The sequence below is a fragment of the Anas acuta genome, chromosome 23 (genome assembly GCF_963932015.1).
Source record: "Anas acuta chromosome 23, bAnaAcu1.1, whole genome shotgun sequence".
NCBI lineage: Eukaryota > Metazoa > Chordata > Aves > Anseriformes > Anatidae > Anas > Anas acuta.
Genome location: NC_089001.1, coordinates 7,063,644 through 7,079,373, shown reverse-complemented (window position 1 = coordinate 7,079,373; position 15,730 = coordinate 7,063,644). Strand labels below are relative to the sequence as shown.

General features: G+C 50.9%; 1 protein-coding gene and 1 long non-coding RNA gene across 4 annotated transcripts in view; one reads left to right on the top strand and one right to left on the bottom strand.

Annotated features, from left to right (window-relative positions):
• The window catches only part of KIRREL3 (kirre like nephrin family adhesion molecule 3), a 321,962-nt gene that overhangs the window by 62,991 nt on the left and 243,241 nt on the right, over positions 1-15,730 (bottom strand). The gene's annotated exons all lie outside the window — the stretch shown is intronic.
• LOC137843841 (uncharacterized) lies at positions 5,377-8,423 on the top strand. The gene is made up of 2 exons (XR_011089724.1): positions 5,377-7,691; positions 7,786-8,423. It is a non-coding gene; the product is annotated as an uncharacterized lncRNA (long non-coding RNA).

Sequence of the window (15,730 nt, the reverse complement as noted above, 5' to 3'; positions counted from 1 at the left end):
ACAAACAAACCCTTGCCTCAAATAAAAAAGGTTATATACATCTGTAAACAGACAAACGTGCATCAGAGGCTGTTTGGGGATTGTTTGTGAAGAGAAAACACGGAGGAGGTTTTATTTTGGGCTGCCCAGCTCTGGGCAGCATGTGCTCTCTCTTAGCCCACCAAGGGCACATCCCCTCTGCTGCACCCTATCCAGGCCAACACCCCATGGCCCGTGCCAGGGTGCTGGCAACTTCACCTCACTTTCAGCCTTGCAAGTGAGAAAAGACCCGATCTGTGTAGGAAATTTTGGGCTGCCATGAACACTGCCTTTGGGCTTTTGGGAGCACGGACACTTGATGGAGATACAGACAGGACTGTGCTGGAGGCTCAGAGAGCTTCTGCAGGCAGAGCTGTCCTGCTGGAGCAGGGACACAAAGGGCTTGCTGTCCGAGTCCCAAGTCACCTACACACATGGACTGTGTGGACAACTGCCACCTCAGCCCTGATGTTGGTCACTAAACCACAGCACTCCCTGGTCAAAACAAGCACTGTGACAGCCTGCAGTGGTGGAGTCCAGCTTGCAAAGAGAATGGGCTTCCCTCCCTCCTTCCCTGTTGGCCTGGGGGCTTTAGGGACCTCAAAGCACAAAAGCGTCCTTCCAAGTTCTGAATTACCTCCACTGAGGAGTGGTCCAGCACAGGCACAGTGCAGCCTCTTTGTTGTCACCCTATTGTCACCCCCCAGGGACCCACACAAGCCCATCTGCCATCCCTACCCCACCTCAGCCAGTAATTAGCTTGTAATTACTTCTCCAGCTATTCATCTGCAACTAAAGCATGGTCTTGCACCCCAGATGGAATGGGGATGGCACAGCCTGACTGCTCTTCACCATCCCCTCTTTCCCAGAGCCATCCCCATGCATTGCAGAGGTGCGGCACTGAGCTCTGTGGGGTGCCCGGTGCTGTGAGCATCCTGAAAAGCCAGGGACTGATACAGCAATTCCTACAACCTCCTTTGCTCTGTTCTTGCAGCCTCGCTGACCTGTACATGCTACGGGCCTGAGCAGAAGGCAATTAGGGCTGACAATGCACTACAAAGGCTGGCTGGAGATCCGAACCAGGAACAGGGTGTTCAGCATCGCGGAGAGGTCAGGACAGCAGCAAAAGGAGCAGGGGTGTGTTAAGACAACATATGATTCATTACAATGGAAAAAAGGCTGCTGCTCCTGCCTTGGGCTTATTTCTACCAATTTGATTAACTCTCTGTTGAGCCATGTGAATACAAAGGTGGGCTGAGAAAAGGGGCAAGGAAAAATTGGCTTCTGTTGTGCCTGGAGTGGGGTTGGTTTCTCCTCTTTTAGACCCTCCATGGAGCCTTGGATGATCTGAATTGGTTTAGAAACCCAGCTTGAAATGGCTTCCTCTTCCCAACAACCCTTTGCGTGCTTTTTGCAATTAAAAAAAAATCATTCTTGCCAGATCCTGAAAATGATTTGCAAGGAGGCATGGTCCCTGAAGCAAGGAGCATTGTTAATTTTCCCCTTCAGTGTAAGAAGGCTGCTGAAGGGATGAGGAAGCGCTCAGGAAAGACATCCTGGCCCAGCCCATGGATGTAGCTGGCTGATTCCCAGCTCTTCTAGACATTCGGGTGTGATGTGAATTGGAAGCACTTGCTCTCCTTCTCTGGTTCTGGATTAGGATAATTAGGAATTAGGATAATTCAGCTGCCTATGTGGGAGAAGCAAATGTGACCCATCGCACACCACTGCTACTTCTCCTCATCGCTGACTGGCTGGACATCTATAAAGAGCATCAACATTCCCAGAAATCACGCTCGGTCACCAGGAGTTCAGTTTGAGCTGAAAAAAAAAAGCCTCATATCATAGAGTCAGAGAACATCCTGAATCGGAAGGGACCCACATGGATCATTGAGTCCAACTTATCATCTGATGATTATTTTGTACGGCCCAGTGCTATTAAAAACCCACCACATTCCTCGTTGCGTTGCCACTTTGTAAGTCACTTTGGAGTTATTAAGGCGCTGTAAGTAGGAGCGAGTGCTGGGTTTAGCATCGCTGGGGGAAATCCACCCCCCTTGATATTGCGATGAGAAATCCTACGCCCCGAGCAGGAAGCCTGTGATAGGTGCTCTGAGCCAGCTTGCCACGCAGCAGAGGAGTGCAGGCAGAGCCTCCGTCATTAAAGGGGGCTGCAAATGCCAGAGCTTCAGTGCCCAGACAAAGATGTGGGGTGGGCCCTGCCCCATAGCAGAAGCACTGTGGGGCGGTGGGAGACAGGAGGAGCACAGGAGGGAAAGGCTGGTTTTACACAGGGGCAGACTGGAGCCGGGCGATGGTTTGTCACCACTTTCAGTATCATTTTGTCCGTCAAGTGACACAATCAACACGGAGCATTAGGAGCGAACCCAGAGGCAAAAAAGAAAGGGAGACAGATGAAAAACCTGGTATTCTTAATTTACTCCAGTTAATTTTAGCCTAATTTGTTCTTTTGTAAATATCGGCCCTTCTTTAATAAGTCAGCGTTTGCCACAGAGGCTGCGATTGCAATGCAATCACCCAGTGCATCATAAAAGACTTTTCTCTGCTAATTGTTAGGAGGAAGCAGAGCTATTCTGCAGCAGGTATGGGATTGCAGAGAGAGATAATTATAACCAGATCTAATTAGTAATTATAGCAAACCTCTGCTAGAAATGGGTTTTAGTTAAATATGCCCCTGGTTCTCCCCGCAGCCTCCAGTGCTGCTGCCAGCAGCACAAGAGGTGGGTGCTGGCTCCCGGACCCCCATCCTCACCCTGTGCTTGGGACCCCAGAGTGTGACAGGGAGCCTCCACACCAGCTTCTAGAGAGGGAAGCAAGCTGGAAAAATGTAGTGCAGGCAGCTGAGACAGGAGAGGGTGCTCTCAGCGCAGTGATGGAGGCATGGAGAGGAGAGGGGGTCCTGCTGCCGGGGCTGGGGGGAGCCGCACCCTGTAGAGGTGCTGCATCCTCGGGGATATTTTCTCCCAGAGCTTGCAGCATTAGTGGGAATTGGGAAAAATGTAGAGGAAGGGAAGAATAGCAGACAGGTGACCCAGAAAGCTGGGAGACGGGTGCTAATGGCTGACTTAATTTCTCAGCTAACAGAAAACCCCCAAACCTCTCCTGCGGTGCAACACGCGCCCTGCCTGCAGCAAAGCCTTCAAGAGAGCCTGGGACCGAGGCACTCCACAGCACACCACGGGACGTGTCCAAGTCCACGGAGGCAAATGTCGACCTGCACACCCAGGGCAGCAATTTTCAAGTCAGGTGGGCTGAAAATCAACGGCTCACTCTGGTGGAAGCCTTGCCCAAACCAGCTTGCTTCCGGCTCAACTGCAGCAAAACCCTCGGTTCCAAAAGGGAAACTTCAAACCTCTGAAGTTTTATTCCTCCAGCCCTCTTGCTTCCTTTGCACCAGTCAAAGGTACCTCTGAGCAGCGCTTTGACACAACGCACCTGGAAGCCCTGCCTGGGGAGAAAGCCACAGAGGAATGTGCAGTGAGAAAATGGAGCAGCCTGATCCAAGGAGGCTGTGCAGGGAAATCATCGCTGAGGATCTAAGGGGAGGCTTCCCGAGGCTGTGAACCTTCCTTCAGTCCTCCCGGAGCAGTGGTTCCCTCCCACTCCACTGCTGGTCCATCTGCAAGGGCAGACCTGGCCTGGCCGACCCAAAGTGCTTCAGAACAAGGAAGGAGATGGGGGAGAAGAAAGACATGGGAGGATTTAAAAGGAGCACCTGGGAAAACTGCCTGCCTCCCAGGATGGACCATCACCTACCCATGTTAGCGGTGGAGGCCTGGGAGGAGATGTCCTAGCGCAGGCACTTCTGAAAGGCAGGGCTGCAAGCAGCAGAGTAATTAAACACAGCCAGTAGAAAGCCTGCCTGGATGGCCCAAAAGGATTTAATCTCCAATATCTAGGCTTTAATTACTGGGCTGCACCCGTTCTGGCCCGTAGGAGCCTGAACTGCTGCATTATTTCTGAATCTAGTTATTTCCTCCCCAGCAGAGCCATGACAGGGGCTCACCAGGGCACTGCGCTCACTCACAGCTGGGGCCGGGATAACTAGGGCAGCTCCATGGGATGTCGGCAGGATTGTTCCTGCACATCTCAGCATCACTGCTGGCAGGGAACAGGCACAGACTCATGCGTCACACACGCGTGTGTTGAGGAGGGACAACTGTGCGAGGAGTGAGAGGGAGGTGGAGCGGGTGTGCTAATCCAGGAGAGGGATGCTAATCCAAGAGGGAGATGCTAATCCAAGAGAGGGATGCTAATCCAAGAGAGGGATGCTAATCCAAGAGAGGGATGCTCATCCAAGATGGGGATGCTAATCCAAGAGGGGGATGGTCACCCAAGAGCAAGCTGCTGACCCAAGCAGCAGAGGTGCCTCTTTCCTTCACCCAGATTGCTGTCTCTGCGCTGCAAGCCCCCCACAGCACATCGCCACAGCTCAGCTGCCAGCTCCTAACACGTGCAAAGGGACCCGACGTTTCAGGGCACACGTGGCCAGCAGCGAGCCGTGGTGTTGCTGCGGCTCCCACCTCTCTAATCAGGGCTCCTCGCCCCCTGACGGCACCGACCTTGATAGCTTCCCAGCCCAGGCTCTATGGCAAAGTGATTCAATTAAGCCCTGGTTCACAGAGAGTGCTAAAAAAATAATAATAAAAAAAAAGAGAGCGAAAGAGCCCAACAACAACAAAAAAAAATGCCCCCTTGAGAATAATTTTCTTCTATGGATTTTTAAGACCAGCGGCTGGAGAATCACTTTCTCGTTTTTGTGCTGTCTCTCCAGTCAATAAATAAGGGGGAAATAAAGGATTTCAGAGAAAATAGAATGCAGTCAAAAGGTAAATTGTGGTCTTAAAAGCCCCTAAGAGACTGTCACAGACTTTGAAATGTTTCCTAGTTTGAGACCATTTCTTCCTGACTACATGGTTTCCGCTCCTCAATTTGCATCTCTGGGAGGTAATCTTTAAAACTGATTTTCCCCTGGTTGCATTTCATTGGCAAAGAAACTAAACAGGCTGCTGCATTACAGTAATAACATCAACATTTCAGCCACCTTCGCCTTAATTATTTCTCTGTCTTGCCAACAGGACCAGTTAAAAAAGATTTATATTTTGGTGGGGAGGAGAGAAGGACAGGTTTTGTGTGTGTGTACGGGTAAGATAATGTGGAGAAAACGGTTTCTCCCTTGTTACGTGTCACTAGTAAAAAAAAAAAAAAAAAAAAAAACCCACAAAAAAACAGGAGGTAAAAGGTTTGGGCCATTTAAGAAATAATAATGTCAGCATTTCACCTGTCTCTTGCTTAATTATTTCCCTCTCTCAGCTCCGCCACCTGAACCAGTTTAGATAAGATTTTGGCGTGGATAAGGAGGAGGAACCTGTACCCTCTGAAGCAGATAAGCCACTTTCCCAATGTAAAGAAAGAGAATACAGCATTAAAGCTTTCTTGCTGTCTACTCCAGATTTATCAACAGCTTCTTCACAAAAGTCTCAGGACTAAAAGCTTGTGAAGTTTTGTAAAATACTACTGGAAAATAGCACTTGAAAGGTAACAAGAGGAAAGGCAGGGCTTGCAAAGCACCTGGCCCTGGCCAAAATCCACTCAAGGTCACCCGAATTACTGCCGGGGGCCAAGGGGGGGCTGTCCGGTTGCTGCAGGTATATGAGGATGAGCCCAAGTTTTGGAAGGGATGCTGCTCACCGAATGAGCAGCTGGGTGTCTCTTCTTGTCCCTGCGCACACTGCACAGTCTATATTTATTACACAATTTTCACCCTTCAGTGGCTCGGATGTTTTGCCTGCATTTTGTTGCTGACCCTCGGGCCAATCCTCAAAACAATATTTGCTCAGGGTTTTGTGTGTGCGTGTAGCTTTTAAAAAAATAAATAAATTCCAGACAGGTGGAAACTTCCCTTCTTGATTTCTGCCAGCACTCCCCTTTATCATCTCAAGCTAATGGGATGCTCCTGCTTTAGACCACTGCACCGGGGCTGGATTCAGCCCCACAGAATCTGCCTCCTTATGCCGATAAGCTCCTCCACCATCCTTCTGCCTGGCCGTGCCTCCCCACCCCGCCTGGCGCCTGATTATATTGGGTCTGCATGTGTAAGTACAGCCTCCTGCCATCCTAATCATCTAAAGTGGCTATTTGAATAACAGTTGTTGGTGCCTGTAGTTTCCTGTAATTTCCAAAAGGAAACAAATCCATGCAGACTGCAATTTTGTGCCTATGAATTTTGAATGAACGTCTCGGAGAGCCTTGTGCAGGGACTTGATTTCTCTCCCCCTTCCTGCCTCTGCCTCCTGGACCCAGCCCGCTGAGTCCAGGGGCTCGGTGGAGTGGCTCCTTGTAGGGCCAGGTGTGGGGCCAGTGATGCTTGATGTGGGAAAGAAGCATGGAACAGAACAGCCTGAGTTGGAAGGGACCCACAGGCACCATCAAGCCCAACTCCTGGCTCCACAAATGATGATGAGATGGTGCTCATCCAGCAATGCAAGGACGGTGGCAGGATTGTGCCCAGCACCCTCATGCTCAGCAGGACCAACAGGGCACAGAGGCAGGAGCATCCCTGAAACCTCAGGAATTATCCCAGGTGCTACCTCCAACCTAAGCCTGGGAGGTTGCCCTGCACCCATAGCCTGGTGGCATCTGCCCTGCTGGAGATGCCACTGCCAGCCTGGCTGTCACTGGGGCAGGCTCTTCGGCCTCCAGACCTGAGCAGCTATCAGACATTTCTCCTCCAGAGCTGATTTTCACGACAGCGACAATCCCTATTTATAACCTTCTCCCTTCCGCCTTCCCCTCCTGTTCTGCTGTGTGCAACTTTATGACAGCGAGGGTTCTCCTTTTTATGACATTGTTGTTTTTAAAGTGTTTTTATCACCTGATTTTATTACAAAATTACCGTACAGCACCCCAAGTACCACAGCAGTGGGAAGGGAGAGCAGCGCTGGAGACGCAGCAACCCTCTCCTGAACAGCTTGCTGCCTCGCTGGGAAGTGCCTGTGATTTGGTGATGGATGGAGTGCTTGTTATCCAGTATATTTTTATCCATAGATATATAAAGCACTTTGTGATCCCAGTGGATACAAGGAACTATATAAATGTAAATCATTATCATTATCATTAAATACCTTCTGCATCTTTTAAACCTACCAGTTGGAATCAAACACGTATGGGGCAGCTGGTGTCTGAGCTTTAGCCGCTGAACCAAATGCAGGAGGGGTGATTTTTTTCCTTTGTTAGCAATTAAATGTGATATCATAAAAGACTTTATTTTCCCTTTGCAATTTTTCATGCTGCCTCTTGATTTGAAAGTCACTTCTCGCCCACTATGAGAAATCTGTGCAGGCTCCCCTAGCAACAACCTGAATAAGAAGCAGCTGCCTCGGCTCTGCTGATGCTCCCGCGTTACTGGGACCCAGCGCCAGCTGCATCCTGCAGCATCACCGGGGGGTGAGGGCCATGAGAGCATCCTCCCCGTGAGGCTGGGCCTCAGGGAGCAGTGCATGATTGCTGTGTGATTTACGACTGGAAGGAGAACAGAGACTCTCGTGTCCAAAAGTATGACTCGGCAGCATTTCTGCTTGGCTGCTGCCCAGCCCCAGAAATAACTGACCGCACGAAACCGCCTTCTCTTGGATGCCATCCATGTTGCAGCCGTAAGTGCAATGAATGTGGGGCACAAGGCAGATCATGTTTATAACCCAGAGTTTCCTGTTTTGCTTCCCCTCAGGCCTTTCTTCCTTTCCATAGGATCCAAGCCTGAAGGACTTGCTCAAGGTCGCACGTGGAGGCCTTGGCAGCACAGAAGTGAACTCGTGTGCTTCTATCTGGGCTATAAATCATTGGATTCCATTTCTGCCCACACCACCAGGACAACACACAGGGTTTTCCCACAAGTGCTGAGCCCGTATTTTGTCACCAAGCCTATTGTCCTTCCTGCATCTCCAGCCCAGCTACCTGTGTGCCTGGTCATTGGCTCCTGGCAGCTGCTGCTTCCCATGCCCACCTCAACAGGAGCTCAACCACCCACTTCTAGGGTTGCTTTCCACTCTCAGAGAGCCACACCAATGCCCAGGAGAGGGACAAACCCTACAGAAACAGCTGCTGAACTGCTGGGCAGCAAGGGATGGATGCTGCAGTGGTGGGGAGCCCGCATGTTTGGGAGACAAACGCTGAGCTGAAGCTTGTGGGCATCATGGTACTCCCCAGGGAAGGATGTTCTGCTGGCATGTCCCAAAAGGAGATGGCTGGTGCAGGTCCAGGCTACGCTGGGTGCTGTGATGAAGCCCTCTGAGGACCAGCAACCCATAATATTTCATTGTCCCTAATCATGGCAAGCAGGAGGGATGGAGTTGGAAAGCTCTGATGTGTCATGGGTTTGAGCCGTGGCCTTTAGCCCATGTCTTTATTAACCTGCAAGCAGCAGCTTGCAAAAGTTCTGAAATATTTAGTTAAAGGAAACAAGTTTTTTCCTACTTTTTGTTTTTCTTTTCCTTTTTTTTTTAATTTATTTTTATTTTCCCCACTGCTCATAAGTTGCAGCCTCCTGATGCCCAGGGGAGATCTTCCCTTTAGCTACCTTTTCCTTTTTCATTTCATGCTGCAATGGAGATTCATCATAGGTGTTAAATCCACAATTTGCCGCCAATCCCTTGTCTCACCCTGCGGAGGTCGGGGTATGGGAGCCCAGCAGTGCGGCTCCGCCAGCCACAAAACCGCGTGCTTACCACAGCTCTTGCCTCCTCCGCACCGCTACAGCTCAGCACCCACATCCTTGCCCCGCACAGCAAACCTCAGCCACCTGCTAACGAATTATCAAAGCACTTATCCCACTGCAGTTCTCAGCACCTTGGCAGGGGCTGCGGGGAGCCTGGAGACAAAACTCTTTGCTCACCTCGGTGAGGAAGCATCCGGGCAAAGGCAGACTCTTGGGGAGCAGTGGGGAGGTTGCTGCTATCCCGGATGAACCTGAGGTATCTGCACGGTCAGCTCCTAATGAGAGCACCCTTTAATGTCAAAAAAGTACTAAAAACCCCTTTTGGAGGGCCATTTGTCCAACCTCTACTACAGCACAAGGTGAATATCCTGGGAGAGAGGTTATTTGCTCATCAATTACAAAGGACATCCACAGATGAATCATTAAGAGACGGTTATCCAATTCTGAAGGCCAAGTCTGGCTAAAAGAGGCTACTAAGGATGCCACAGCCCCAGAGCAATCCCTGTCCTAGTCTCGGATGGGAAGCTGACATCTGTCAGCCTCTCCGACAGGGGCTTCCAGAAGCAAACACTACTCAGGAACGCCAGGGCAGACAGCACTGCAGTGGATGCATAACAACAACAGAAATTCATCCCTGGGCTCAACAACCCAGTTACCTGGGAGCTGGAACCACACCAGTATGCACGTGCCCTGGGCCAGTCGCAAGCAGTGGTGCGGGGCTAGCAGGCAGCAGGAATACCCAGGCTGCTGCTGTCCTGCACCCTCTCCCAAAGCCTTTCCTCTGCTTTCCTGGCTGTCCCTGCCTCTGCCGAGCCTTGGGCTCATTTTTCATCGAGGGGATCGATAGGAAAGCGGGGGCTGTCGCTCAGGTGATGTCACGCTCTGAGGGCCTCATTCTTCTCTGCCAGCTGCCAAGGGGAGAGGGAGACAGCGCAGGCAGCGCAGCAGTGGTCCAAAAGGGCATAGTCAGGGGGGAGCCCATCACTGTGTCCATGTACCTGGAGGGAGGGTGCAAAGGAGGACGCAGGCTCCTCTTGGTGGCACCCAGGCCCAGGCCCAGAGGCTGTGGGCCCAGTCCGGAGCCCTGTTAGCTCCCCCTGCCCCTCGGGAAGCACTGCTGTGTGGGGTGGGTGCCGCAGCCCTGACACCGGCTGTCCCCAGAGGTGCTGGGGCTCCTCCTTGGAGAGCTTCAAACCTGCCTGGTCATGGGGCTGGGCACCCTGCTCCGCGTGGCCCTGCTGGGGCATGGTTGGACCAGAGGGACCCAGAGGGTCCACCTCGACCCTTCTGTGACATTCTGTGACATAAAGCAGAGCAAGCTCCCCAGGCCCTGAGTAGGAGCCATGAGATCCTGTGCGATGCCAAGGGGGTAGCAGAGGGAGTGCTACAGACTGGGGAGGATTTGGGGTGAGATGCAGAGAGCAGGAGGAGGCACACTGCAGCAGTGCACGTGGTCAGCATGTCAGGATGGCGGGATTTTGACACACAGCAGGAGGCCTCTGCTTTTCAGCCTCTTGCTTTTCTGAGCCTGACAGCAAGCAAGAGCCCCCCGTTAAAATGATGTGAAATTGGTGGTTCTGGAGCCCTTAATTAGGCTTGCTGCCCATTGAGGCGCACACCTGGGGCTACAGCTGCTTGGTGCTGCAGGCTGTGCAGCCTCACCTGGCCCAGAGGCTCCAAAATGTCTGTGCTGGTTGTGGGCCTCATTAAGATCTGCCAGCCTGGCCAGCACGGAGCAGCGAAGTGAGTGGGTCCCCACCACCAGCTGCAGACACCTCAAAAGATGTTTGTCCCACAGGCAGCCCTGTGCCCACAACATGGGCTGGCGTCATGCTCAGCCTCCCCAGAGTACAGACAGACCTGGCACTCCATGTAGAGAGGGGGGACACATTAAATGCTACTCCCTCCCCCCCTCAATTTCATGGCATCTTCAGAGCCACCAAGGCATCCAAAGAGACTCAGGATGGGCTTTTATCAGCCCTATGTGCTCTGCTTCCCTCAGTTCAGTACAGATCACAAGACTCACCATAGCAAAGCCAAACGCTTTGTGCTTGATAAAAGCACGGGTCAGCCCCCCCTGCGTCGAGACAAGAAATCGCAGATTGGCGCAAGACTCCTGACATTAATCATTGCTAAATGCCTCTCCTTCGATACACTTTTTGGTTGCTCGCTCTTCAGCATGTGGGTAGGAATGCTGTTGCAGTGCCGAGGACAGAGGCAAGGTGAAGGGTGACAAGGGAGGTGGCATTGCTGCTCGGCTGAGGGACGGAGTTCGGGGAACACACGAGCTTCCAGGTACACAAACCTCCCTTCCTCACCCAAGCCCAGCCCTGTGGCATCCAGGACTAGACCTGCAGACCATGATGGCTTCCACAGCATTGACTAACCCCGGGGCTCAGGGCTGGAAGAAAACCCGAATTTTGCAAGACTGCCCCTAAAATGTTGTGAACTGACCACACTGAGCCTGGGGCTGATCGAGCAGCGGCAGTGTCTGCTCAGTGCTCAGCTCCTCACTCCCAGTTTAACGGTGTGATTAAACACCAGCCACTGCTAATATGCAGTCCTGTCCTGCTGGGAAGGAATATATTCATCATTTTAAATGCATTTGATTTTATTTTTATTTTTTTCCCAATTTCTGCTTACACAGTGGCAGATTACCCAGGCTTTTTCATCAGACTGGGACAGGCGTGTGCTCACCATGGTGTTGGCAAGAGCAGGGCACAAAATGGGCTACCAGTGAAAGCTCCAAATTTCCCAGTAGCTCCTGATAAGATCCCTCCAGCATCCTTTTGGCAGTGGCTTTTCACATTTTTGTGGTGACTGGAACCCCCAAACATGTGCTGTGCTCTACATCCGCATAACAAACAGCAGAAGGGCAAGCGTCCCTTTATTGTGAAACCAAGCCCTTCATGTATGTGCCACACACATAATTAGTAAGACATTATTCTGTGCTAATGAAGGCAGCAGAGCCCAAGGCCAGTGGCTACGTCCCACGTGGTACATTGACCCAGCACCACAAGATGGGCTTCCCAGGGATGGAAGCCCTGAAGGTTTTGCTCATTCCCTTCCAAGCAAGGAGAGCAGAGCTGGTGCGGATGCTTGCCATCTTCCTCCTCCTCCAGACAGGGTGCTCGGCACTCGAGCCTCTCCAAAAACTGCATGGACACCCATGCAAGGACACCTGTCCCCCCATCGCTAGCAAGAGGAGCCAGCTGAGTGCTGTAAACTTAAGCTGCTCAGACACGGCATCAAACATTTAAGTTATCGGGGATTTCCACTCAATTGTTTGATGTTGCTGCCTCATTCTCAGTAGACCTGGTTACTATTTCACCACTGAAAATATTCCCAGCAGAAAAGGTCTTCGTGAAGACCAAATGTGTTTCAAGGCTAAGAGACAATCTGGAAGAAAATGATTGCATTTTCATCACTTTTTTTTTTTTTTTTTTTGTTCCACACTGACATTCTGACTCTGCATGCTGTTTCAGGCTGAGTTTTGTATTCAAAGAATTTAATTCTTTTAAAAAGTACAGAAAAATAGTTGAGATAGTTCCAGGATGGACCGGTTCTGGCTTTGAAACATCCCCTATTCCACATTTTCTCATTGCAGCTTGGCATTACAAACTGATACTGAAAAATGGCCTTTCCCAGGCCATAACCTCTTCATTTTCTGATCAAACTCTGCTAAAGAGCAGGAAAGCTGGGAAACGCAGATGTCTCAAGCTGCCAACGATCATTTTGGTAATAGAAACAGCTTACTCTGCTCTGCAGGGGAGGGCTGGAAAGAGACAGTAGAATAAAATAAAAAGGAAAAAAAAAAAGGAGGAAAAGGCTTGTGATTGAATGGGAATGCACTTGGCACCCAGGTGACCTTCCTCTTCTCCTGTCCCTGGCTTGTGCCATCTTATAAGACAGGAGCTCTCACTTCAAATTAACTTAATCTGTAGCATTAAATAATTTATGTTGATTTAAGAAAGCTTCATTTCTAATGGGACACACATGAAGGCAGAGTTAATATTGGAAGAGGCTGTGGAGGGGGGGTAGAAACTATGAAAGGTGAATGTACGAGTTAATTGCACATCAGTTACTCACTCCTCAGTCTCCATCCTCACACCCGTGTGGTCCCTTTGTCCTGACTGTCACCAGGCTCCCACCAGCATCCCTCTGGGACTAACCCTTTCCCCACGCTAGGCTGTGGAGCCATACAACCCCTGAGTTTTGGTTCCTGCAGCCTTTTGCTGGCTCCCCAGCACTGCCGGATGGGCACAGCGAGCCAGGGCTCACCTCTTCCCCCTCTTTTCCCCGCTCCAACACTGCCTTCCAAGCTTCTCGCTTGGTTGCGTTTGAGAGCTGGGAACTCAACACTAATTAACGTGTCTGCAAATCCCAGCTCGGCTGGCAAGGCCTCCAATTCGTTCACGGTCCCCCGAGTGCAAAAGGCTCCATGAGCTAGCCCTCTGGCACCTTCAGCTACACGGCTGGCAGATGCATATTTTAACAACACACATCTGTTGGCTATATAATCTCTTGTATTTGCCCTCCCTGCTCCCAGCTTTGATGGAAGACCGGAGGGAAGTCTCCGGTGGTTACAGCCAAAGTGTTTGCTTTGCAATTTCGCTCGATTGCTGTCTGATTTTATTTTCAAATTTCTCCAAGTCCTAATCAGGCTCTTACTTTATTTAATTAATGCCCCAGCTTGGTTAAATAGATCATAAATTAAGAAGCCCTGCCATTAAAGATGTGCCAGGTAACAGAGAGCCCTCCAGTGGCTTCTGGAATCAGCCAAACAGTCCCTGTCCTCCCAGTACATGGCCCTGCTGTGGGTCCAGGGACTCCCTGAAGCTCACAGTACATCCAAGGGGCTTGTCCAAGCAGCCTTGGCAGTACTGGATGACCTGCCAGAGGTCCCTTGGTCTTTTAGTGGGGCACGTGGATGCCTCCACATCTCCCAGATCCCATCTCCTCGCCTGTTACCAGTTGCTGCCTTCCTTGCCAGGGTAGGTGTCCCCTGGATGGAGAGCAGTGGCTTTATCCCCGGGGCAATGCAGGCAATGGGAGGATGGAGAACAAGCAGGGAATGAGGCTCTGCACCTGGAGAAAGCAGCTCCTTCTGCTTCAGGATGGGTTAGCCAGGTACTCCAGCAATATCTGTGCCTGAAACTCTACAAACACAAGACTTCTCCCGATGCTGATGACACTAATAGGCTCATCTGCTTGAGTGTTTGGACTTCTGAAGCTATGGAATGATCTGTTCCACTACATTTAACCATGTAGATTTGAAAACAATGTGACAAAATCTTTAATATTTAATTAAAATATGGTGTAGCTCTGCATCTGAGCAGGGGAGTAGGAGGCAGCAGACCCATAAAGCTGTTGTCAGACATGAATGACAGCAGTTGGAAACTGAATTTGGAGGCAATAGGGGATTTCTTGATACCAAGGAAGTGGAAAAGCTGGCAAGAACGGGCAAGGCAGCACCAACCCATGCAGAAAAACAGGTGAGCAAAGGTATTTTTCAGGGGACAAGGCTTGGGTGTGACAGAGGAGGATAGGGTGAAATGGCCCAGCACAGAGGGCCCTGAGCCAGCTCCACACTATGGGCTCTGAGTCATGAGGACGTCACAGCTCTGCAAAAGGCTCTCAAGGAAACTGTTTGCCATGTTGAGATGTGCATGGTTTGCATGCTGGGGAGGTCTCGGGGATCCCCTCCTGCCTATGCAATGCCTAGGGTTTCACCAGCAACCCTGGGTGAAGCTGGGCAGAACACAGTGATTCGGGCTTTGTTTCCTGTCAAAGATGAAGTGTGAGAAGTCCCGGTGTGGACAGCCCAGGCACGTGCAAGAGGACGCAGTGCAGAATGAGCTAGAAGGACTCGTGGCTCGGCCTGAGGTCCTGTTCCTTTTTGCAGAGCTGTGCATAGCTTTGGACAGAGAGCTGCCGATTATTTGCACAGCGGTGTAGCTTTACAGCGGCCACGTACACTGCTTTATTGCATAATAACCCTGGTAACAGCTGCAGTGCATCGCCTCCATCTGTAAATGCTGCAAGAACCCAGGTGAATAAAGAGAAAGCATTGCCACCGCAGGGGTTATGAAATCATTGCCACTCCAGCACTGTGGGTGGGGGGCAGCCGGCTGCTTTGCTAGCAGAACCATGAAGCTCCACTTCCACACGGATCCTTCGGAAATTACAGAGTTTTCAGGAGGGGGGTCTCCATCCCCTTTACCTGTCAGGATGCTGGAGGTGTGAGAAGCATCCTCCAAACGGGGGCTGCTGGAAGCCCAAGCCCAGCTCCCCTCCCCGGAGGCACAGAAGGGTGCTGAGGCTTCCAGGAGCATGGGCTTGAGTTAGGTTGGGTTTTGCGCAGAAGACTTTTACAATTCTAAGGAAAACCATCCCTCTGGACTTAAAAATCAGCCCTGACAACAATCAGAAGTGACAAGGAACACCCCACAGATGACTTCTTCAAACAAGACAGATGAGGTCGCCTGCTGCATCTCTCACCTCCCAGGCAGCCAAAACTTTGGAGATGCACATTGCTCTGGAGGCTCCTGCTTCACTCACAACCATCACGGGCTCCTTGAGCCTACACATCCTGATCGAAACTGGAGAAAAGGGTGCTGTGGTGCCATGACGACCCACAACGTGCATCTGGGCAGGGTGCTGGAGGTATCTGCCTGTGACGTGCTACCCCTCACACCTCCCCAGCCAGCACCCAGCTTCCCCAGAACGTCTGCACAAGTGCAGCCGGAGCAAGAAATGGGCTACCAGTGGGTTGCAAACCCCATTTTCTCATTGATCGGGTTTAAATTGAATGTGCTGTAACTTTAATTTTCTTAAAAGGAGAGCATGCTGCAAACATAAGTTGCTGAACATCTTAGGTAAATGTACCAATTAGCAGCTACCATGTATATTCACATAAACATTAACTACCATCTATTCAACACATTCCATAACCCCAAAGATAATAACGATTTCCTT